This window comes from Psammomys obesus, unplaced genomic scaffold (assembly GCF_907164565.1).
Source record: "Psammomys obesus unplaced genomic scaffold, mPsaObe1.curated_primary_1811, whole genome shotgun sequence".
Taxonomy (NCBI): domain Eukaryota; kingdom Metazoa; phylum Chordata; class Mammalia; order Rodentia; family Muridae; genus Psammomys; species Psammomys obesus.
Genome location: NW_026596051.1, coordinates 45,417,859 through 45,442,984, shown reverse-complemented (window position 1 = coordinate 45,442,984; position 25,126 = coordinate 45,417,859). Strand labels below are relative to the sequence as shown.

At 45.0% G+C, this 25,126-nt stretch overlaps 1 protein-coding gene and 1 long non-coding RNA gene across 2 annotated transcripts in view; one reads left to right on the top strand and one right to left on the bottom strand.

Annotated features, from left to right (window-relative positions):
- Nwd2 (NACHT and WD repeat domain containing 2) overlaps positions 1 to 25,126 on the bottom strand; it is a 135,093-nt gene that overhangs the window by 16,196 nt on the left and 93,771 nt on the right. The window lies entirely within an intron of this gene.
- On the top strand, positions 15,479 to 23,592 carry LOC129688896 (uncharacterized). The gene is made up of 3 exons (XR_008722012.1): positions 15,479 to 15,586; positions 21,514 to 21,626; positions 23,249 to 23,592. It is a non-coding gene; the product is annotated as an uncharacterized LOC129688896 (long non-coding RNA).

Sequence of the window (25,126 nt, the reverse complement as noted above, 5' to 3'; positions counted from 1 at the left end):
AACACCCAAGTTGTTTCTGAAACACAGGTATTTATCAGTTGCCAAGTCTAACTTGTGGTGCAGGGCAGGGCAGGGCGAGGAAGCCACGCTGCACTGAAAATGCCCATGGGTGACCTTGAGATGGGTGCAGACATGAGGAGAGTCGCAGCCTGTCTGCCCACTGCCTCCTCGAACCACTGAAGAGGAAACAGATTTTCTACACCCTCTGTCTGCAAAGACAAAGCTTGCTTTGTCTAGATAAACATTTGCTCAGGAATTGAGGGACTTCGTGTCATTTGCATTTTTATTAGCAATGACTGCACCTGGAACCAGAGACAGAAGAAATGCATAGACACAAAATAAGTTTTAATGTTTCTCTGAAATGTTAAGCATAGGAAGAGAAACATGACCTTTACCTGCATGTAGAACTCCATAGTTACCTCTCTCTCCCACCTCACCAAATGTGGAATGTATGTTGGTTCATTCGTAAACACCGAAGATAACTGACGTAAGTTAGGTGGAACGCAAGAATTTGGTTGCTCAAATGCAACCTGGACATTTACGTACAAAGGAAAGTGTAAGAAAAAAAACTGAGCCCTCTTGGGTATAACTTTGACACAGGCAACGCTAGTGTAAGAAATACATCTTGATTCCTTGGCACTTGCTGGAAGCGATCACCCAGCATTGTATGTATCAGATGCCATGGGGTTGTTTGCTTTAACGCGGCTCCTTTAAAAATTTCATTTTTGTTTTATGCACTGAGCGTATATATGTGGTTCTTTTTTTTGTAATTTTGCCTGCATGTTTGCCTGGTTCTTGTGGAGGCCAGAAGAGCCTTTTGTCCCCTGTAAACGACGTTGTAGTTGGCTGTGAGTCACTGTGTGGGTGCTGGGAACTGAACTTTGATGCTCTAGGAGAGTAGCACGTGCTCTTAACTGCTGAGCCATCTCCCCAGCCCCTTCAACTGGCTCGTTTTATGTATGTGAATCTTGTCCAAGGTAAAAAAAAGGAAGAAGTGCTCCCCAAATGTGGAGCTCTTCATAACTGCAAGCTTCCGTGCATTAACGCTCTGCTTTTCTCTCTTTTCCTTCTATAGCTGCTGGTACAGGAACGTCTAAGCCATTGCTTTCAAAGGCTTAGAGATAACATTTTCTTTCCTCTCCATCGATTTTTCTGTTCTGTTGGGCAAATATTGACCTCTCTACCTCTCCACCCCCTGGCTCTGTCTGGGCCTGGGCACTTTTGGGGTTAGGCCTGGTGGCTTGCTGTTTTTCTTTTTTTGTATAGCAGACAGTAGAGAGACTGAGCTATCCCACTTTACGTATGATTTTCTGTTCCAGGAGGTCTCATTAAGCATTTGATCCTGTACCTAGGTAGAGTTGCTGAGAAGGACCCTCAGGGCTCACAGGCCTCAACTCCTCTGCCCCAGACCACTTCTCTAGGAAGACATGGTAGTACCAGGCCTTGCTCAGGGGACTTCTAATTTAATAGCCCCATTCTTCGTGTTCATCCAGCACTGGGCACACTCTTCCTTCTCAGAGTGCCTGTGACAGGTTTGTTTTCTGACCAGCGCTTTCCTGGGACCACCAAGTGTGGCTGTGCACTGCACAGTCTCTGGTTTGTGGCCTTGGGTTTGGTATTTTTCAGCCCGATATATTGCCAAGCGCTGGAACAATGGCGAATTCTCCGGCAGGCATAATAGTGTTTATGGATAGCGCGCTGCTTTGGAGTGGGACCATTGCATTTTACCAGCATCAGCATCTCAATTTAATGTTCTGAATGATAGGGAAATTGAGAAGCACCTGAATAACCATGTAAATTTCTAAGAAGAAATAAGGGTTAGACGATCTACAGCTTCTCCCCCCCTTTTTTTTTTAAAGTACCATATGTTCCAAGAAGAAAAAGTAAGTGAGTGGATCCTTTCATGTGTCTAGATATCTGGCAAATCGTTACTCCTGGGTGTGTGTGGATGGGTGTATCTGGGCAAGACTAACACTGAAATCAGTGGACTGATGGACACAGGTTGTCTTATCCTTGGATGTACATCGCCTGGTTCATCACACACATGCACACACACACACACACACACACACACACGCACACGCACACGCACACGCACACGCACACGCACACACCCTTCTGCTTCTTTGGAGAGTTGTGAATAACACTGGGGTTGTGGAAAAGTGGTAATGAATTGGAAAGTAATGCCAAGTGATTAAAATTAGTTACAAACTAAATCATGTCCACATTAAAGACAATCTAGATGCGACCTCATAAAAAGCCCGAATTGTCATCAAGGTCTCAGTTACTTGCCTGTTGCCATGCTAAAACATCATGATTAAGGCATCTTCTAAGAGAACACATTTAATTTTGGGCTTACAGTTAAAGTGGCTTAGAGTCCATGACCACCATGGCAGGGAGCAGAGTGCTGGAGCAGGAACTGAGAGCTTACGTCTTTAGACACACCCACTAGGCACAGAAAGCTAACTGAATGGTGTGGGCTTTTGAAACCACAAAGCCCACCCTTTGTGACATACCTCTTCCGATAAGGCCAGTTCTCCTAATTTTTCCTGAACAGTTCCACCAGCTAGGGACCAACTATTCAAACATGAGCTGATGGAGGCCACTCACCTTCAAACCACCACAGGTACCACTGATACAAGGAAAATATCTTGAAAGTTGTCCACATCTCTATTATTAGGGATATATTCTTTTTTAAAGATTTGCCTTTAATTGTGTGTGTGCATGAATATCTGGATGGGGTACATGCATGTGAGGATAGGTGCCACAGAGGTCAGAGCTGCCAGACATGGGTTCTGGGAACCAAACTTGAGTTCTCTGTAAGGGCAGCACAAACCCTTAATGGCTGATCCATCCCTCCAGGTCCTCTGGAGATTTGCTTTTCCATGAAGAAGTATATTATATTTTTTTTTATATTGGCATGACAGAATGCCTGACAAAAGCCATTTGAGGAAAGAAAGGCTTATTTTGGCTCATGGTCTGAGGACAGGTCATGGCAGGCTGTAGCAGTAGGAATGGCTCTGACCATGTCAGCAGGAGCATGGGGCCCTTTGGTCACACTGTGCTCAGTCAGGAAACAGACAGAGTTGAATGCTGGTACTCAGTTCATTTTCCTCCTTTCCTTTTTCTATTCAGCTTGGAAGCCTGGTGCATGGGATGGCACCATACACATTCAGGTTGGGTCTTGGCTCCTCAGTAAAACCTCTTTGAAAACTCTCTTACAGACATGTCCAGATGATTTACTTCTACATCCATTCAGGTTGGCAGTGAAGATTAACTGTGTCAAGAATGGATGGTACTAGATATATTTAGTATATTAATTTGCATACTTTTCATTTCAGAGTATTCAGTTATCCAGGTAATTCATGAGGAGCTTGATAGTTAAAATGACTAGAATTTTGCTCTCATTGTCTGTAGTAAAAAAAAAAAATTCTTGCAGTTCATACAGAATGAGTCTATGATTTCGTATATCAAATGTAATTACATAAAACAAGATATAGAAACAAAGAAATTCACTCACACATGCCACAGGTGATGCGGGCATAAAGCACACAATGAACTGGAAGGCGTCAACACGAGATGAGGCATGTTTGATAATCGGTAGCATGACGGGAATGAAGTCAAAGACTAAAAGACTTGCCAACACATTTGACAGAGCAGAATAATGATGCTTCACAAAAGATTCTTTGACAGCTAACAATACTTAGTTTTCTTAGAATCACACAATAGCCTTCTTTTTTGAAGCTGACACCAGTCAGTTAATTATGGTTATTAAACGTACATACTTCAACCCACTGCTGAACAACTTTTATCATTAATAATTCTTCCGTGTCTTGTTTGCTGTAGGTGCTTTTGTCTAGGAGGAGCTTCATTACTTGGAAAGTGCTGAAAACAGCCTTTACTCCTAAGAGCATCAGGGCAGTGGCCACAGGGTGGAAGAAGTGACCAATAGAAGCCCTTGGGGTAGAGCCATGGCAGAGTTCACAGTGCCACCCTACAGACCACAGCCCTAACCTTAGCCATTGACAACTTCAGACTATGTTAGGATGACTGAAATACGAAAGTCTGGAGAAAGAGCACTGAGGAAGTGAATATAAACAAGGAGCTAGGTTTTTGGCAGGTAGTGAGGAGATCCTTTGGGACATATCTGAAGTTTGTCTGTGTATTCAAGGGCACCCAAGAAGCAGGCAGGAATGTGGACATGTAGGTCAGATGGGTAGGTCAGAAAAGTAGACTTGGAAGCCAGAAAGCATTTATTCAATAAACACTTACTGAAGGTGCAATTTACCTTGGAGGTGAGCAATAGCTCTTGCTTTCTCAAGGCTACCGAATACGAACACTGAAGCCTCAGGATCCTCTTTAGACCCTGGCTCAGCGGGGCAGTTGGCTATGCCAACAGGACTGCCACAATCCCTCTTCTTTTGCATAGTAATACATGTATAGAACAGAGAGTCCAAGGTCATGGTAAGAGGGTAAGAGCATGAATGCAGGGCCCAGGGCTGGCAAACTCTATGGTAGGCACAAAGGAAGAGTGAAATGGTCTCAGAGAAGACACCAGATAAGAGACTAATACTGAAAAAAAAAGTTGGAGGCTTTTAATAATAAAGAATTGTAATAAAGAAATGGTAAAATGGATCTGTGCTATAATTAGGCCATTCATGTAAGCAAAGTACAATTCCAAGGAGTAAGAAAAATAGTAATGATCACCTGCCAACACGACTGTGGTTGTGGATACTGCAAATAAAAACACCGGTAAGATATGATCATTTTCATGATCAAGTCTACTGAGGATCATAATGAGAATACCTAGAGGTTTCCAGGCAACAGGAAAAGGGGTACTCAAGGCGAGGGTGGTAATAAAAACGGGAATAGCCACACCGAGCATGGAATTTGGCAGGCACTATACATTTCTACTTTTGGAAATTCATTTTACTGCCTGCATAGAGATTTGTGTACAAAAACATTAGACACTTTTTAGCTTATATCTTGGCTTTACTTTATGGAGAACTTTGACTTACTACTGGTGTTCTAATTGAGAAAACTGGGAGTAAATTTCTCACTGTAATTACAACTCACAGAACTTGTGGGACAGAATTTTGTAGTTTTCTAATTTCTGGGAAATTAAGCAATACAGAAACAAAATACAGAACAAACACAAAACAGTAAAAAAGACAAAGAAGAAAACAAATGAATAGATTGACTGTGTCTTCATAGACTGGTTTTAGTAACTCAACATATTAAGAAAAAAATTTTGGAGGTGAGGAACGGGGTCTCTGTGATGGCTGATTTGTATTGTTGACTTAATACAGCCTAGAATCACACAATCTGGGAGGAGTGTCTCAGTGAGAGACTTTCTATACCTGGTTGGTCTTTGGGCATGTCCGTTGGGGACTATCTTTCTTCTGGTGGTTGAAATCTGCCCACTGTGGGTGGCACCATTCCCCAGGCATGGGGTCCTGAACTGTAAAAGGGTAAATACACAAGCATGTGTGTATTCATTTGTCCTCTCTGTTTCTCGGCTAGGGATGGCATGTGACCGTTGTCTTGAATGCCTGCTGCTATGGCCTCCCACAGTGATGACTTCCTGCAAATATAACCCCAACTTGTGAACGAAAATAAGCTGTTTCTTTCCTAAATTGTTTTTGTTGTCTATGTAACATATATGACAGACTCAATTAGCCTAGGTCAGCCTTGAATTCACAATGTAGCTAAAGATGACCTTCACTGCCTGAGTAACAGGGTTACAGGTGTGGATCACAATGCCCTGTTTGTGTGGTGCTAGGGATTAAATCCAGATCCTCGGTCATGCTAGAGGCAAGCTCTCTTCCAAATGAGTACATCCCCAGCCCATCCTTGATCAATACTTAAATTCTTCCAAGTTCTCTGTTGCTTACATAAAGAATATCCTACTAACCACCCCTTCGTCAAACAAGCAATTAGGGAGCGCATTCCATTAGTAGAAGTGATATCGATCTTCAGTTTATTTATTTATTTTGAGACACAGTCTCACTCTATAACCTTGGCTGGCCTGCAGCTCACTACATAGACCAAGCTGGACTTGAACTCACAGAGATCACCTGCCTCTGCCTCCTGAGTGCTGGGATTGCAGGCGTGAGCTGCAAGGGCCAGCTGGCATCAAGCTTTAAGTGTAACTCACTCTTTCCTGCTTTCCGATTCCATGGGTGTTACCGCTGATGTCTCTGCCCAGGGAGTCTGGCTGGTGCAGCCGGCAAAGGCCCTGTTCCAGCTCAGTTACAGGGCACCACCTCTTCCCAACTCAGACTCCTGGCACCACATCCGTCTCACAGCAGGCTCTGCATTCTTATCCTCTGCCTTGATGGGTCAGCCCTGTTCATTTATGAGGATTCTTTCTATAGGTCTGTACAAGCTCTGTGGGGGCACTTCTCTCTGCTTTGAACGCCATACAGAGCGCTGAATAGACTAAGCACAACACTGATTCACAGTTCTCAGAACAACTTCTTCTATGTAACTGGGTATGAAATAGACAGTACTGGAGAAAAAGACTTTTCACAATGACAGCAGTGTTATTAACATGTTCTTTTTTAAATTTATTTTAATTTTTATTAATTACAGTTTATTCACTTTGTATCCCCCCTGTAGCTCCCTCCCTCCTCCCCTCCCAACCCCACCCTCCCTCCCTCTTCCTCACCTGTGCCCCTCCTCCAGTCCACTGATAAGGGCGGTCCTCCTTCCCTTCCCTCTGATCCTAGTCATCAGATCTCATCAGGAGTGGCTGCATTGTCTTCCTCTGTGACCTGGTAAGGCTGTTCCCCACTCAGGGGGAGGTGATCAAAGAGCAGGCCAATCAGTTCCTGTCAGAGACAGTCCCTGTTCCCATTACTGTGGAGGCCACTTGGATACTGAACTGCCATGGGCTACCTCTGTGCAGGGGTTTCAGGCCATCTCCATGAGTGGTCCTTGGCTGGAGTATCAGTCTCAGAAAAGAACCCTGTGTCCAAACTTTTTGGATCTGTTCTTAACCACATCTAAGGGGTCCTGAAAGCCTGCTGCAATTGACAAGTGTTTTTTTTTTTTTTTTTTTTTTTTTTTTTTTTTTTTTTTTTTTTTTTTAGTTTATACCTAATCTTTAATTGGAATTTCACATTTATGAGTTCTGGATGTTGAGTATCTTATGCCTATTTATAAAGTAGCAAATCACTTATCAGCTCTAACTGGCTTGTCACATGAGGGGGATATGAACTACGGATATACCACTAACTTATTTGATCCTTATGACAGTGATGTGATTTACTGTTCAAGCACCAGGCTGAGATCTCTAAGGATCAGCAATGTGTCCAAGAACCCTCAGCTGGTAAAACATGGAGCTGGCTGCAGAACCAGATCTCTGTAACTCCATACCAGCTCTTCTCTAGGCAGATTTCTTTATGGCTGATGCATCACCAGGTACTCTTGGAACTCTTAAAATGGAGTTTCTATAAAGCCAAACTGTCTCTTATGCTGATGCTTGTATACTCTCTCTTCAGTAGAAGACATTGGGGATAGTTCAACTTTCACAAACAGGGTGGCACCAACAGCAGCTAAAGCAAAGCTCTCTGCAGGGTGACTTTTAGGCAAGCTGCTTTACCTCTCTCCCTGATGATGCAATGTGGTGATGGCAACAGAGCCAGGCTGAGGGTCCTCAGTCTATTAGCAGTATTAATACAGATAAGAGACTCAGAGTGGAGACTGACACACAGATGCTCTGTAGTGTCCGACTCTTTTGCATTATTGATGAATCAGTCAATAATTCAGTATTGAGTAGTGTTTATCCAATTCTTTTGTACATCGTTTTTGTTCTGTAAATGTCAAGTTGTGAGCTGTCGCCTTCACTGCTGTTACAGTATTTGCATCTAACAGTCTTCCATTTATAAGACCAAACAGCCGAGAACCTCAACATACCAGCTTTTATAGAGTTAGAGGCTGAGTGTGAATGACACCTGAGAAGGTGAGGTCTATGGCTTTAGAACAGTCACCTCTGGAGTATAGAGGCAATTTATTGGGCTGGAGAGATGTCTCAGCACTTAAGGGCGCTGGCTGCTCTTCCAGAGGACCCAGGTTCAATCCCCAGCACCCACATGGAAGTTCACAGTTGTCTATGACTCCAGTTCCAGGTACCCAACACCGTCACATAGAAATACACCTGGGAAAACAGGTTTACACACAATGAAAATAAAAAACATCACTTGGAGGTAATTTATCTTTGTTTATTTTATGTGTGTCAGGGTAGGAGGCTTATTTATTTATTTACTTTTATGGAGGAGCTGATTGGGGCTGGGGCTGCTAAAAGGTTGATCTTCAGTTGATAACATTATTCTGTATAAAATTAGGGAGTTGGCTGGGGCCATGGCTCGGTCAGCACAGTGCTTGCTGTGCAAGCATGAGGACTTGTTCAGTCCCCACCCTATGGGAAAGCGGGTGTGGGCCACCAGGATGGTTGAGCTGTTCAGCCCCCACACATTCTGGTCTGTCCTTAGGACTACGTGACTTGATAAAACACACTCCAGTGACAATTTTTAACCTTAAGTTCCTAATGACATGATGCTATTATACTTGACAGAACCAAGTATCATCACTTAATCAAACCCCACAGTCAGTTCACATTTAGATTTCCTCAGATCTCCTGAAAGTCAGAGCAAGTCACCTGGCTGGCACGCCTCTTGTGTTCACGGCCTTCGCTCCTCCGCCTCCCCGATCATATCTCTGTTGGCCGGAGAAGCAGACGGTCTGTAGACCGATGTTTCCATAGCGTGCACCAGCAGTCTCTTGGGGATTTGGTGCACATTTTCTCCTCACGCTCTGTGCAGTACTCCTGAGGCAGGACTTGTGATTTCTGTTCGACAGTCTCCCAGGATCCCTAAGTCTGCCTTGGCTTTCCTGTGTAGAGCTGGCTGCTCCTGTTTTCACAGATCTCCTTCAGTTACCCTCCAGAGACTGGCAGCTTACTCTGCCCAGGTTCAGCTGGGTTTCCTGCCTCCTTCTTCCCCAGGGCCTCATGAGTGCTAGGCGGTACATTTTTTACTAAACTACACCCACAGCCCTCTTTGTACTTCTGTTTATTTTGAGGCAGGATGTCACTAAGTCATCCAGGCCACCCTTGAACTTGACTTACGCCCAGGTAGGCCTTGAAATTGCAATCTTCCTGCATCAGCCTCCATAATAGTCAGTTCAGGCCTGTGCTACTTACTGGACCTGGCTAGGCTAAGTTTGCCGAGGCTGTATTTTCCCACTGTGTTAACGTGGAAGCACTTACGTACTTCTGACCCATGCCTTGTCATGTTGAGAATGATCAGTGCTGGGGCACCAGCTGCAGGCCTGTTTCCCCAGCGGCCTCGACATCACTGATGACGTCATTGGAACCCCCTGCTTTCTTTGAGCTGGAGAACATTTTCTACTAAAATTCTTTCTGTACTCAAGAATCCTTTTCAACTTCTTTTTCTTCTCTGTTGCTGCTGTGGCTTATTTTGGGATTAAGACGACCACCATGGTATATTCACAGTAGAAGAGCAGCCTGAGTTCATATGACTTCTTTTTACAAATTTATAAGATGTGGAGTACTCTAGGCAACCCTCAGGGTGAACTGAGTGGCTTGGAAACCACTTGTGTAATCAGTGATGAAATCGCATTGGGGTTAGAATCTGGGCTCTGGTTCTGAGTCAGAGTCTACCCGTGTCTTCTGTCGGATTGTTCTTTCCAGCTCGGCACTGTCCATTGTGCTTATTTCCCCATCCCTCGCTCCAAGGGTGTGAGGGTGATGACAGATCTGGTAGATCCTTGCCAACCTGACAATGATGTTAACCTACTCAGAGATGAAGGCTGTCAGGACACCACGGCCCCTAGCAGACCTCACTCTACAGCCTATCACGTAGAACAATGGCTCTTCAACGCCTTTGACCCAGACCTACAGAAGGGAACCCATTGTGTGTTGTTACCACGCTCACACACACACTCAAACATATAACTACACCCGTATGAATAAGCAGAGTGCTGGTCTCTATGCCAGGCCCACACAACCAAACGTTCTGGGACGGAAGTCCAGCAGTCGGTTCATCCATGTGATTAACTGTGTTCCCTGCTATCGGCACATTTCCCTGTTCAATTTTGTTCTGTTCTATTTTATTTCCCCAAAAATTTCAATGTAAGTGGGGAAAATCTGACAGAACCCCATTCCTCGATGAAGAGCCACAAGCAACTAGCAACTGCTGAGGGAAGGAGAATTAAATCTTCCCCAGGGACAGTTATCCTAAGGGATTATTGAGTATTAAGTGATCAGAAACATATACATGCAAGTAACACTGAATGGACTCAGCGGGCTGTATGCATATATGTATGTAAGATGTATGTATGTATTTATGTGTATATGTATAGACAACAACAATGGTTAAAAAAGAGGAGGGGTTGGGGGTAAGGGAAGGTTAGAGTGGAGGAGAGGTAAGGTGAAAACGATGTAATCATATTTTAATTAAATAAAAAGACATTCTGGTGGCGATCCATTAGGCTAGAATGACTTCTTGATCTACGATTATACTGCGAAACGAGCTGGCTCCTGCTGGATAAAAGGGATTTCCTGTTCAGACCTGTGTAATCCTTCAAAGAAAAACTCCTCTTACAGAGATCTACCGTCACACTCCCCGAAGATTGCTTCTCGATTACAGTTCTGTTTGCTGCAGCCAAGCGCCTCTCTGATCCCAGTTCACTGTGGGTGGCTACTGTGCTGGGAGGAAGTGATGTGATCAAAGCATGGGCTCACGGAGGTGCAGGGCCATTGATTCGAGCCAGCGGCTCCTGCAAGGCTTCACACTGTTGGTGGGATGTCAAACATTTATTTGTGAGTAATTATAGTTACCCAAGGGGATGCACATTTGGTGGGAAAGAATAGAGGCAACAGGCAGGCAGCCACGAGAGACTAAGAATGTGCTGGAGTCAGAGAGGAGAAGGATGAAGAAGGAAGCAAACCTTGAAGGAACTCACTCAATGAGCCCCACTGGGGTGGTTTTGAGGATGGAGATGGACCTTTTAGGTGAAGCCAGTAGCCCAGTAAAACTTCCCAGCTGAGACGCAGGAGGTGCCTTTAATAGACAGCTAGAAACCTGGCAAGACGACAAAACACTTCTTTTTCTTAGCAAATCATAACACTAGTCAAGGCTGAGGTGGTATCTTTGGCAAATGTCTATGCTTTCTGCCAACACCAATACTGTCAGCAAACTGGGCTAAGTGAAGGTGAAAGGATTTCCTCAAGTGGAGAGGAGTAGGAGATGGGAGCCATGTCTCTCATTTTTCAATAAAGAGGGAAAATGAAAGCAGCCCGCATGCTGGTATGGTTTGAATAACGTTTGACCTTACTAAAATTCATGTTGAAAGATTGTTCCCAATGTAATGGCATGAGAGGTGGGGGAGCCTCTAAGAGGGATTTGGATTATGAGGGCAATCACTCCTGATTCTGTACAAGTCAGCTAGTGCAGGTCCTTTAGGCCTCTGTCATGGAGGGCTCACGTGACACACTTTTAAGCATAACTGTAGGAAACAGAACGACACCAAAAACCTAAGGCTATTGTTCTTTAGGGAAAGGCATTACCTGTTCTAATTCATAAAATGTGAATTGATGAACTGTGCGTACAGCTCACTGTGTTTATAATGCATTAATAGTCACGCAAAAACACTCCATGGGGGCTTCTATGAAACACCCATTTGTCAAAAGCAAGCACACAAGGAAATTAGATGAAGTGTCTGAGGACTCTTAGCTAGCTTTCAAAACGTTGGCAAGCGTCAGGAATGTTCATTGAAAGAAATGGTCCTTCCAAGTGAATTGATGATGATGGAGAACTCTTTTCTATTTGAGGGAGGAAGCAAATGACACCACTCCAATTTCCTGACTATGGATGGGCAATTCCTTCCCACTGCAGTTTGGTTAAGAGCCAAAGGAAAATGGAAAAATCTGTACTGAATGAACCTGATGCCCCAAAACACAACCCAGAAAGGTAATTTCTCTTGGTTTTCCCACAGGAAGGACTGCCAGGGAAATTGAGCTGTTAGGTTTGGGCTTCTTCATTACTTCGGATGTGCCGGATAGATAGCAGCATGTTTGGAGATGAGCACTGGGAATGTTAAAAGTGATGGGAAGCAAACCAATAGGAACTTCACGAGGAGCAATTTGTCCGTATGTGTCTGTTTAGATTCGCTTTCTAAGGCTTCAAGTTTTGAGATGATTGAGATATAGATTCTATCATTGTGTTTAGTTTCAGTGACCCACTACCTGCTGATTTAGAAGACACCGAAAAGAGGCGTCCTGAAGCTAGAGAGTAGAGACCCTGGGGCAGGCGGCTCAAAGCAGCTCCTGCCTCTGCAGAGCTGTTTCCAAGCCTGATCTCCAGCCCTAAGCCCAGGGGGCTGATTCCATAGCTTGAGGGTAGATCCAGGCTCTCCATTTCTAGGCAAGGAGAGCTACACTCCTAATGGAGATTGTGTAGTATAGACCACAGTGAATCGCTGAGGGAGTTACATTTGTTCTCTGTGAGGGTGGGCGATGGCTGAAGAAACCCAGAACTGAGCCTGAGAGATTTAAGTTCCTGCTGGGAGAAGGACAGTTTGGAGACTCAGGTTAACCAGCAGATGGATGTTTTCATGCTGTGTAGTGCTGCCCTCATGCAAGCCTTTTGATTTAGTCATATAGTTCTGAGTTCAACTCCAGACATGGACGAGCAGATGTTTGTGATAGATGATTTCTACTGACAGCTGGAGTATTTTCCCATTCCACATTGGATCACAAAGCCCTGCCTAACAAAAATAGGCGGGACTGGAGAGGAAGTCCTGATATTATCAAGGAGGTTCCCTTAAAGTAAGGAACAAGAAGCATATTTGGCCACTAACTTTAACGATGAAGTTTTCAGTTAGGGAATTTCAAAGAGAAATGTTTATAAGTTTTTAAAAAAGGTAAGACCAATTTAAAAAAAGTTAGTGAATGAAGAAGGTCTTTAAAGAAGCAAAAGCATTTTAATTGTTTAAAATTATTTATAAGTCTTACACCAACTATGGTTACCTGTCCTGGGCCCATACAAGACCAGCACCGTCCACAATAAATCCAGAAATGAGGTTGGCTCATGGCCCTCCTGTATGTCCTTGTGTACCCACTACCCACCAGGCCCGGTGGCTCTCACCAAACACATGGTCATACAGACATGCCTGGTTAATCTCATGGCTCACAAACAAAAAGATTTTCCATGAATCATGAATGAGAGAGAGAGAGACAGAGAGAGAGAGAGAGAGAGAGAGAGAGAGAGAGAGAGAGAGAGATGTAGAGAGAACTGTACAGGAGAGTGGGGGAGTTGACAGGGTATGGTTGGGAGGTGGGGATGGGGTGGTTAGCATGCATTACTTAGGTGTGGAAAATTGTTTAAAAACATTTGGAATTTAAAAACAACGCAGCATTAGGGAGTGTGAGGCTGGCTGAGCCCAGGTCTTTTCCTACTGCATTCCTGGAATCGAGGTGGGCCAGGGACACTTAAGCAGCTGCCCCTTAGCATGTGAAATAAGAATGTGCCTGACTCTGCTTGTGTGAACACTTTTTATTTTCTGAGTGGGACGGGTGGGGACCGTGTAAAGACAAGATCTTCCCATTGACAGCTACCATTGTTTCTAAACCTGCCTCTGAGACACACAGCATTTTAAAAAAGCAAAATTCCTTTCACAGTTCAGCCACCTTCCACTGTGAAGGGCCGAGGTTTCTTTTCATCATGTGACGAAAGACAGCACATTTACTCTTTCCTTCACCCCGACGCCCAGAGCACCCTGAGTTAAGCTTTCTCTTCCAGTCTGAGCACACTCCTTGAACGTGTTTCCCAGACAGTCGTTTGCCTTTGGCATCTTGGAGCTTAGCTTGTAAGCCTTTGTCTATTTTTAGTTTCAGTTAGTTAGGACATAGAATACAGAATATGAAAAATATAGAGTAATGGGCCAAGAGGACAAAGTAGAGCTCCAGTCAGGATGCTTTTCTTGAAGGGTGATGTGTCACGGTAAGGAGCACAGGCTTCGAAAAGAACCTGCTAGAATGCGGAGCCCATCCATAGTGGCAGGTTGACCCCGGCTGAGCCCCAGCCTCCCTGGTGCCAGGTTTTACCAGCAATGGCTTCGGCAACTCTCTAGTCTTTCAGGGTTTATCAGGATCACTACGCACTTTGAATGCTGTGGTCTGAACAATGCTGTGCTGGCTGCAAACATCCAGTAAGCATGAACTATTTTAATTAGAAACAGTGGTGATGAAATTGTGCCAGTCAATCAGGCAATTAAGTTTAGGGGGGATTCCATCCTGGGCTGTGCTTTTGGGCATAGGGAGGCCTGTCTTCAAAGTGGCGGTGGGAAGCTATGCTTCCGCTGAATGGATGTTGACGAGGAGGCCCTTCTGTGACCACAGTGTGGCCGGTGTGTAACCCTGAGTTGAGGGGACAGGAGAGCAACAGAAATGTGCATTCTGGTGGGGCAGACCCTGTTCTCGGGGTAACTGGTTGTTAGGGACAAGCATTTGGCAGACATACTGGAGAATCACAGTTTCCTGAACAACAGTTAATGAAAGTGCTCTGTACTCACAGAGCGCCTCAGACAGTAAGAGACTGCGAAGGTTGGTGAATTGGTAATAAAGGCTCTGAAGCCACACACTCTTTCTAGTGCTGGCTACTCCTGTGCCCACATGGTAGCTCTGAGTGGTACCAGAGAAAATCCTGGTGCTGAGCATGATAGATTTAATTTCCAGCTCGGGGAGTGCACCTTGGAGGCTTCTTTTGCAATCTGATAGAAAGTGTACGTGGCTATATGCAATTCTTCTCATTTCTATGTGCTGTTACCCCGAGGCAGTTCTGGTTTATTCCCCAAGTCCTGAGAAACACTGCAGGTATGGATGAACAGACATTGTTCGTGATGGATGGATGGACTGCTTGAGGTAAACTAACAGTGCCTGCACTGGCCAAAGCAAGTCTTCGGAAGAGCTTGTGGAACGCTAAATAGGGCTCTGATCCTCAAGCTTCCCCTCAGAAACAAGTCGTATATGTACATCCATGCATTTAAGAATCTTTTTTTAATGGCAACGTGTTATGGGCTTTGGGGGACAGCAAAGTGGAAGGGTGAGCGGGCAGCCGGAGCTCTGTGGGTAAGAACTGGCTTGCTCAGGAGGTCTCTGGAGGCAGACTTCTTTTACCCTTGGGGACCTCAGTCTGTTTGTCTCCTAAGGCCTCCACTGATGGCCGAGGCTCATGTTACGGAGGTTAATGTGTGTAACTCAGTCTATTGACTTAAATGTTACCTGTGTCTAATACCTTCACAGTGATATTTGCACTACTGTTGAGCAAATATTTGAAGTTCAGAGAAGCCTCTCAAAGGAATTCGGGGTGGGTGTGGGTGACGTGGAGGTAGGGTGGGGTGGTGAAAGCGATTTCTGAAGAACCCAAGAGTTAGTCCCAGGAGCCCTAGAAAGTTTGTGTCTCTAGAGACCCTGTGAAGGCAGTGGCCTGGGGACAGCTCCCTCCTGGACAGGCCTGGTAAGCACCGCCACTCAGTGACCTGGTGACTGGTGACCAGTGCGGTAAGTGACGGGGACATGGGAAGAGATGTGGGAAGTGTGAGTTTCCCATGGGCCTAAGTATGGAGTATTGAGACAAACTGTTCTGAAAAATAGTCCATTTCCAGGCATTTTTTTTTTTTTTTAAAGCTTGGGGGAAATTTTATTAGAGTTTTAAAACAGAAATCCCAGGGCAGACAAGCTATAAATCTTGACAGCTGTCTGGAGAAGGGAGATGGAGAAAGGCCCGCCATTGAGTTAAGCAGGAGTGGAGGTCAGCCCCATAGCAGACAAATGGCCACATGGTGGGGAGGGGACCTTAAGAGAAAGCGATGAAAACCCCCAAGTGTAAGCGAAAGCATTCTTATCAGTAGGGATGGACCCCAGGGCCCTATGTGCTGGTCACGTGCAGCAGCTCTGAGCAACGGCTCTGAGCAACAGCTCTAGCCCTCCATTTTCAGTCACCTTGATGGGACCCCTAAGGATGCTGCCAGCAAGTGGAAAAGGGGTGAACAGCAGGGTAAAGTCCCAATGAAGACAATAGAGAACATAGCTTTTGCCAAAATGGAGACTTCCATGGAGGGCCTCTTCACAATAAACTCCTTCATCTGTCAGCAGACGGCATGAGTTCAAAGGGACAGGTGATTAGCTAAGACTTAAGTATCTGCTCCTTTCTCTCTGCCGTCCTCCCCTCTCTTTGATCTGAATGCCGAGGATGCAGTACCGGGAGTCAGCAGCCCAGGAACCAGGTGAAGGAATACTACAGAGGCTAGCCTAAGAACTGACCAGGCCTGTTCACTAGGGCAGAGCTGAGAGCCTGAGCCCAGGAGAGACAGGCTTTGAAGCAAAGTCCAGATGTGCCTGGACTTTCTGACACGTGGAAGCAGGTGGTGGCAGGATTTCTCCGACAGAGATGCCGGGGTGGAGAAGGGCCCAGTAAAGCGTGTTTACAGTTAATGATGCAAACCCGCTCCTATTCCTTACATGTCCTCATCTGAGTTACCCTTTTCAGCAGGACGGTTAAACAAATTTAACAAGAGAGAGCCCTTTGAGTTCCGTAAGCGCACCACCCGGACAGTCGTGCACAAACTTTACCTCTGTGTACAGAGCCCAGGAGAAGGAGGAGGGGCCTGAGAGCTAATGAAGGCCTCACTGGAGGAGTACAAGCCACTTTCTATGATGTTTTGAGAAAACGAGCACACCACGGCAGACACAGCACTCAGATCCACAGGCCCCCGCTGTGATTGCTCCGGGGTTAACTTCCAGGTTGAAGAAAAATGGATTTGTGATGATCGCAGAACCCTCAATACCAGCACTCTGACTAGCATATAGTTGTTAACTTTTTAAAAGGGAGACTCTTCCCCCTATAGTATCCTGATTTGTGAATATTCTCAATATTCCTATTTCTGCTAAACAGCTTGTGTGTGTCAAAAACTGGTTTGTATTTAGCATCTCTACCAACCCTGCCAGCTCTGAAGTCATTCAGCTATTTCCCTTGCAATGTGTTTGCTCCCCCTCTCAAAACTTCTCCTTTAATCATATGAAAGTAAGGCAGAGAAAAAGGAAAATATTGGTAAAGAGACATCTCCGAATGAAGGCAGATACTGACCCAACAACAATGAGAAGAGGTCGTGCACGGAGTCGTGTACCATGGAAGGGCAGACAGTGGTTGGTGGATTGGAGCTGCAAAGGCCTCCCTGGCTCACAGCATGCTTTCCCCTCTCATGTCATCCTTATTTCATATTTTATCTTTTTATCAGCGGATGTTTGAAAGAAATAATACTCAGGTTTGAAGGAATATTCTTTTCATAGTTCCTTCCCAAAGTAATGAATTAATTTTCAAAATGCAGCAAGTAAAGCATTCTGTCTGCTTAAAGAGACAAAGGGATCACGTTAGTTCAAAGTAGCTCTGACCTGACCTGTATGGAGACATAAGACCTGACACAGGAGCTAGATGTTGGCTAAAAGGAGCTTACAAAGTCCTGATTATGTTAGAAGCTATGAAGAGTGTAGACAAAGGGACCCCCAGGCACCTCCAGACCCATGCTAGCGGGGTCCTAGCTGCTTTTCAGAGTTCAGCTAGTTAGTAAAGTTGGAAAGAGAAACTGAAATGCAGTGGGCCCTTCTATGATCCCCAGAGGCCATCTTACTCTGGTTCCCACTTCCTCTCAGTGTCTGCTTATATGCTGCCATTATTTTCTCTGGGAATTTGTAAGTTATACCTCTGTTGGAAGATTTTTCTCTATTGTTTAACAAAGTTCAGATGTTTATTTTCTTATATATAGTCCAAGAGATAATGAAAGACTTTGATTTAAAAAAATAAAGATGGCTGAAATCCCTGGAGAATGGCTTCTAAAATTTTGCTTTATGGCTGACAGCTTCCTTTGTAAAGTTTCTGATAGGAGAAATGCTGTGACAAAACCCCAGGACAATGATGACTACTCATGGCATCAAAGATAGTTTTTCCTGAATCCCATTTTAGTTGATTACAGTCAAAGTCAGAATTCTTTTCCCAGGATATTTGCTTCTAGTCTGAAGTGGCTTTTGTTTTCTCAGAAACAAGATCAACATTTTCTGCCAGGCCTTCTCACTGCCATGTTTCTGTGGGTTGCAGCCAATGGTTCTAGAATGGGAAACCAGTGCCCGGCTGGTCAGTCAGCTGTCTGCTTGAGAACTGCTGCAGATACTCTCATGACAAAGTGAGATTGGGGTCAGGGTGACGTGGATAAGGCCACAGGTCCACAGTCAGTCCAGAGCAAAAGAGCGGTTGGCTTTTGGTCCTTGAAGGCCCTGCAAGAGTGAGACCAGCTCATGTCGTTTTAAGAAGACTAGAAGTAGCTAGGTGTATTCGCACACACCTTTGATCCCGGCACTTGGGAGCCAGAGACAGGCAGAACTCTGTGTGAGTTCAAGGCCAGGCTGGTCTATATAGTGAGACTCTTTCTCAAAAACAATAAACAAACAAACAAACAAACAAACAAAAACCAAACAAAAACAAAACAAAACAAAAAAAGACTGTAGGTGTCAGACAGCTGTGCCTGGTGGACACAATCAGACAGTGCCAAGTTCGTTAAGCTGTCGGCTACTGAGGTGCTTGCTGAGCGTCCAGCAGAACACACAGCCTGAGCTGTACAGAGTTGACACCGAGGTTCAGGGTTCAGGGTTCAGAGGAACACAGCTGGTTGTCCCCACTCCCTTCTCTTCACCTCCTCCTGAATAAATTGTAATGAATAATTAATAAAAAATCAAAACAACCAAAAAGAAACCTATCTGAATGTTTAAGACAGTCTTAATGGCTCTAATCCACGGTCCCCAACTGGGAAAAGGGAACTCTGTCTTCCAGAAGATATTTTTAGTTGTCAGAACCCATTGTGGTAGTGGAGGGGCTGCCATTGGTCCCTGGCGAGAGCGAGCAGAAGACTCAGTCATTCTGAGGGGCAAGGCACAGCCCTGTCAACAAGGAGCATTCGGCTCAGGAGGTGAACAGAGAGGGACTGTGAAACTCTGACCTCAGCTGTCTGCTTACAGCTTAGCTGTGCCCCAGGTTTTCGACGGGAATTTATCAGACCCATGTGGCTCGGCTTCCTCATTCCCTAATGTTCAGATTTTTGGGTCTGTCTGCCATTCTGTCGGTGGGAGCTCGTAGCCGGAACCATGCACACGGCTTACCCATTCATGCGCCTTCCCCAAACATTACTTTCTTTGCGTTTCTCCCGCCACTAAACTACTTTCCCGGAAATCTCATTTTCATGGTAAAGTTTTCACTCCAACGTGAATGAATGAGATGATTGTCAGCTTTATTTTAAGCCTTTGTTGATATCTCATCCTTTTCACTTCTGACCACTCCTAAAATCATCTTCCTGGCCCGAAATACACACGCATCTTGGGCACATGCAGCTGGAGACACACTCATGTTCGCTGTGCTTGTGACCGCGGATGTTCTAGTTCCTTCAGTTCCTGCTGCCCCGACTTCTCTTCAGAGACAGACTGTAACCTGGATGTGTGAGCCAAAAACAAACCCTCTCTCCCCTTAGTTGCTTCTGTCTTTTTTTCCTTTGTTTCTCCTTCCTTCCTTCCTTCCTTCCTTCCTTCCTTCCTTCCTTCCTTCCTTCCTTCCTTCCTTCCTTCCTTCTTTCCTCCGCTGTACGGCAGCCCCACCCCTCTCCTCTCTAGGGGATGCCTGAGCGCATGGGAAAGCCGACCTCTATCTGTGTTGCCTTTTCACGTGCTTACATGCCTACGATAATGTTTGAGTTGTAAAGCAGGCACAGCAGTGGAGTAACAGTCAGATAAGACAGCTGTGACGATATTCTGTAGTTAAAGTTACAGGAATGTGGCCTACTTTGCCAAACAACTACTAATATTTTTCACCTGTGGTTGACTGTAGGTCAAATCCTCAGAGTTGTGGACAAGTTGGAGTTACAAGTGGGAGTTATTGTATCTTATTGCTGCTCTCATTGTGTTTTTTTAAATTTGTTTTTGTTTTTTGAGACAAGGTTTCTTGGCTGTCCTGGATTTGATTTGTGGACCATGCTAACCTCGAACTCACAAAGATTCACCTACCTCTGCCTCCCTGAGTCCTGGGATTATAGGTGTGCTCTAGTTGTGTGTGTGTCTTTTTCTGCTAGTGGCAACTCATGGATGCAGTTTGTGACTGAATAAGTAACAGTAGTTAAAATGTTCTCATTGTACTCAGAGTTGGAATAGTAAACACCTCCAAACTATGCACTGGAAAAATAAACAGAAACAAATCAGCAATGCTTGCAGTTCAGGCTCTGCTTCCCTTCATAGCACAGTCTGTCGGTGATCCTAACCAGCTGATCCTGAGAAGTGAGGCAGGAACAGCTGGGACCGGACGAGGCCTCAGGTGGCTGTGAGCGAGGACTCTCAGGAGACAGGTTTCAGTGAGTCTACTTGAATGCGGGAAACAAAGGCTACTTAAACCTTTCGGGGTGGTTAAAGGCTTTTGGCATGAGTGTACATCATTGGCTGGGGCCAGGACTGGCAATGTCTCATTTGCATAAGGAGGAATGCCAGGTGCTGCTGGATTTTGCCTTATAAGGGGAGAGGAAGTTGAACCTGGCTCCCGGCCACGTGAGTCTCCCCCAGTCCCACAGCTGACCCGAGTTCCATGGCTCCCGGCCCCACAGATGCCGACACAGAGTTTGATTTTAATTAACTGCAAGAGCAGACCTATCCACTAAGTTCCGCAAAATCATCTTACTCAAATATGAGAGAGGACATGCTGCTGGCTCAGAGTTCAGGCAGTCACGGCACAGACACCATTTCTCCTTCCTTTCAGAAGCGCCTTCCAACTAATGAGATGTCGTATGCATGGAACCTGAATATGTACCAACAGCTTTTGAAATGCTCATCAAAGCCATTCCTAAAGATTTTCTTCGGATGACCAGTAAAATTTACAGCGTGTGATTTAAACTGAATTGAACAGCACCTCTAAGGTCTCTTCTGGTTCTAAGCGTTGGTGGCTTAGGACACAGTGACACAGATAATCTGTCTAAAGCCGTGACACCCAGGTGACGCCTCTCAGCAAGCCAGAACCTCTGGAGGAGGACCCCAACAGGTCTGGGAATGTTCAGATGAAGCTCAGTGCCCAAGACTTGCTGTGGGTGTTTCAAAGATGACTCTCTCTCAGAGAAAATCTTATACCACGTCCTCACACGCGCATTTAGCTTAATATTTCCGTAAAGATATCTCATGGGATCTGTCTGTCTCCCTCCTTCCATCCTTTCATCCCTCTTTCCCTTCCTCCAACCCTGACCCCACATTTAAATTCATGACCCACAATATTGAAAAAGCACTGTACCACAGGGTATGTTCTATATTTTGGCCACTAGATGGAGGCATCGCATTTGAAGAATGAAAGTGCAGGCCAGGTTTTGGATTTGATGAAACTCAAAGTGCATCTTACTTACTGTTAATTTTATGTCCAGACAAAGAGCCACTTGTGTCACAAGGAAAACCGCATGGCTTTTGGAAAGGAGAGAATTTTGGGAACAGCAGCGAGCCACTGTCTGGGCTGGTTCTCCTCCGACTCACACACGAGGTAGGCACCAGATCCCTTTTCTGTCTGAGGAAACTGAGGCCCAGGAAGCTTGAGTAATGTGTAAAGCACCCATAAAAGGACAGATGTTGTCACTACAGGCAGCAGAAGGGAGGGCAGATTTCAAACCTAATCACCAGGTTCCAAAGAGATGGAGGCAGAACTTAAACCCCAGTGCATTAGGCTCTCGCTTTTAGTAACGGTGTAAAAGATAGGATAAATGTGTACAAAAAGAGTACACATTTTCTTTTTCTTTCCCATAAGGGTAAGATTCAAAATATAAGTTTTTAAAGAAAAAAAAAGACAGAAAAGTAGGGGAAGAAAAAGACAAAGAGGCTTGAGACCATGGCTTTTATGAGAATGGTTTTGTTCCATTTTGAAGTGGAAAGTCCCCTGAGGGACTCAAAATGGAAAGGGCACAGTTTTTACAGGGCAACACAGTCACGTCAGACCCCCTTCGGTCCAGTGAGGTATGTCTTGATCATCTGTGGTTTGTTTCTAACTTCAGTTCATAAACTGAGCCTGGTAAGACTTCACCTAGAAAGGAGGAGAAGTGTCTCAGGGAGTAGTTTTTTGGGGGGCTGGAGAGATAGCTTGGCAGGGAAGAGCACCAGCTGCTTTTTCAAAGGACCCTGGTTAGGCTCCAGCACCCACATATCCCTCTGTCATTCCGGTTCCAGCAGGGTTTCATGCCCTCTTCTGGCCTCCATGAGTGATGAATGCACATGATCTACAGACATGTGTCCAGGCAAAACATACACATGAAGCAAATAAGCGTGTGTGTGTGTGTGTGCGTGTGTGTGTGTGTGTGTGTGTGTGTGTGTGTGTGATTGATGGCCTGCCAGGGCATGTGTGCAGACGATAATTTGCAGGAGTCAGTTTTCTCATCCTACCATGTAATTCCTGAACTCAGACTTAGAGGCCAACACCTTCATCTATGGAGCCATCTGGCCAATCTTCAGTATTTCTGTGTGTGTAGCAATATCATTTTTTTTTTAGGAGGAGGGGTTTAAACGCAAAATACTTTAAAATTAATTACATCTTTTTTTTAAACACTACTTCTAGAAAACATAAATGATTTGTGGGCCTTATTGCCATGTTTCTATTGGCTGGGCAGAACAAGGGCAATGTGTTGGTTCTTGCTTGAATAATGAAATTAATGACAACATGTTCACCGGATTGGGAAAGACAAGGCAAAAGCATGTCTAAGGATGAAAATAAAGCCTGTGGTCTGATGAGCAAAGTCAGACATGCTTGTAGGATATTCAAGCAGAGGCAGGTCAAACAGAGCTGTGAGCCTGGGGGGCTTTGCCATGCAGAGGGCAGCTGAGTTGTCCCTAAGGGGACTCTAGAAAGCCTATATTTAGGAAAATCCCACTCAGCACTCAAGATCAAACCCTCAAACCTCCATTCAGAAGACAGAGAGCAAGGCCAAATGTTTCAGAAACCACACAATCTTTCCATGTTCGGTCATCAATATAGGGAAAGAACTATGAGTTTATACATTTTTTATGTCAAAGCATTTGTTTGTAGAATTCATGGTTTCAGTTTTTCTTGTGTATGAACCCCACTTTATTTCAATCCTCTCTTAGGGTCACTTTTTTTCTCCCCTTTTATATAAACAGCACAGTTAAGCCGCAGAAATCCCTGGAAAGCTTTCTTCATACGGAAAATGACAAAACTGAGCGTGATGAGCAAGTGCCATAAATAAATCTTAGCAAATCCCTACACATCCAACATCAAGAGAAGAGAGAAGCCTCTTTGAGATCCAGTGTGGTAATCTCTGTGGCAGCCGTCTGCATGGGGCAAGGGGGAGACAATGGAAGGCTTTCACAGATTTTTTAAAACTCGTTTAATCTCAAACCGAATGTTTCCTGATAGGACTCTGACGAGTGGCACACAGCTGAGAGCTTACATTCTGTGCTCAGGTCCATCTGCATTACGGAATGTACTGCTGAGAGCCCCTGGCATGTGGCACACGCTTTGTAGCCTGTGTGTGTGTGTGTGTGTGTGTGTGTGTGTGTGTTAGTGCCTCTTTCCAACTCTGTGAAGAGCAACATGAAAGCATAGACTATCACTGTTTTTGCTCAATTTTTTTCTCAAGTTCATAGCTATTCCTACAGTTGTTAACATTTTTAATACAATCAGATATTGAAGAAGTTTCTGGTTTCTTTGGAGACTCGGTTTTGTCACGTGATGTTTTGCTGGAGGCTGGCTTTTGAGAGGGCACGTGCTATTTTGCTGTGAGTTCTCTCATGTGAGGGGCGTGACTTTGGCCAGCTGAGAACATCCGTGGGTGAACTTTGAGGAGAGGAGATATATAGAGGCCCACGCACAGTGAGACATAGCTTTTTGAATTGACATTGCTGCACTGATCTTTGTGCTCTGACACTTGACTTTGAAGAGAGAAATGTTACTGAGAACTTCTCGGGGCAATCCAACTGAGTCACTGACTTGTCGTGTTGAAGCATGTTGCAGCTTGGTGTTGGCCTTTGGACTGGTATCCTGACGACTGAGTTTGGTAATCCCCTAAGGACACGTCCACCCTAATCAGCAGGAAGTAGATAAAAGAGGACTATAGTCCTTTTCCCTACTAACCTCCTATCTAAGGTTCGGGGGTTGGAACCCTAAATAAAGTAGGTTTGGTGAAAAATCTAAGCCTACACCATACCCTCCCACACTTTCTCTGGTTAGTTTTAATGAAGCACAATGTCGTCATTAGCAACATTGTGTCAGAGCTTTCCCTGGGTCCCACCTTCGTTCTCATGGCACACACAGAGTTTTGTAGGCTTGTTCCCTTCACTTAGTGGTAGCAATTTCCTTTCTGTTGTTTCCATGTGGAGGGAACTCCCTCAAAGTAATACTTGCAGTTTCTTCATTTTTTTCTTAAACTTTTTTGAGATTTTATGTATTTTAATTTTATGTGTCTGGGTGTTTTGTCTGCATACGTCTGTGCACCACAGTGTGCAATGCCCAAAGAGGCCAGAAGGGGGCATCTTAGCTTGTGGCACTGGAGTTACAGTTTTCATGTAGCTGCTGGGAATGGAGCCCCCGCCCTCTGGAATAGTAGCCAGTACTCTCCACTGCTGAGCCATCTGTAGGCCCTTTTGACATTTTTCAGTCAATCCCCTTCAAAGGGGAGGAATCCACCCACAGCAATGGGTACTCAGCCTGTGGGTTTCGACCCCTGGGACCATCAGAAAACACAGATATTTACATCATGGTTCATAACAGTAGCAACAAGGATGATTTTATGGCTGGAGGAGACCACAACGTAAAGAACTGCCTTGCAGGTGGCAGCATTGGGAAGGCTGAGAACCACAGCTTTAGAGGTTTTGCTGTTAGCTTTTAACCTGTGTGCCTGAGCAGGCGTCAGTCTGTGGCAAGCCTGTGGGACTCTTCCTCTTATTGACAATGGCTTTGTCTACAGGTCAGCAGTGGCCATGTCTCTCCACCTAGGAGTAGGCACGGCTTCAGCTGTCTGCCTTGGAAGAATATCGAAA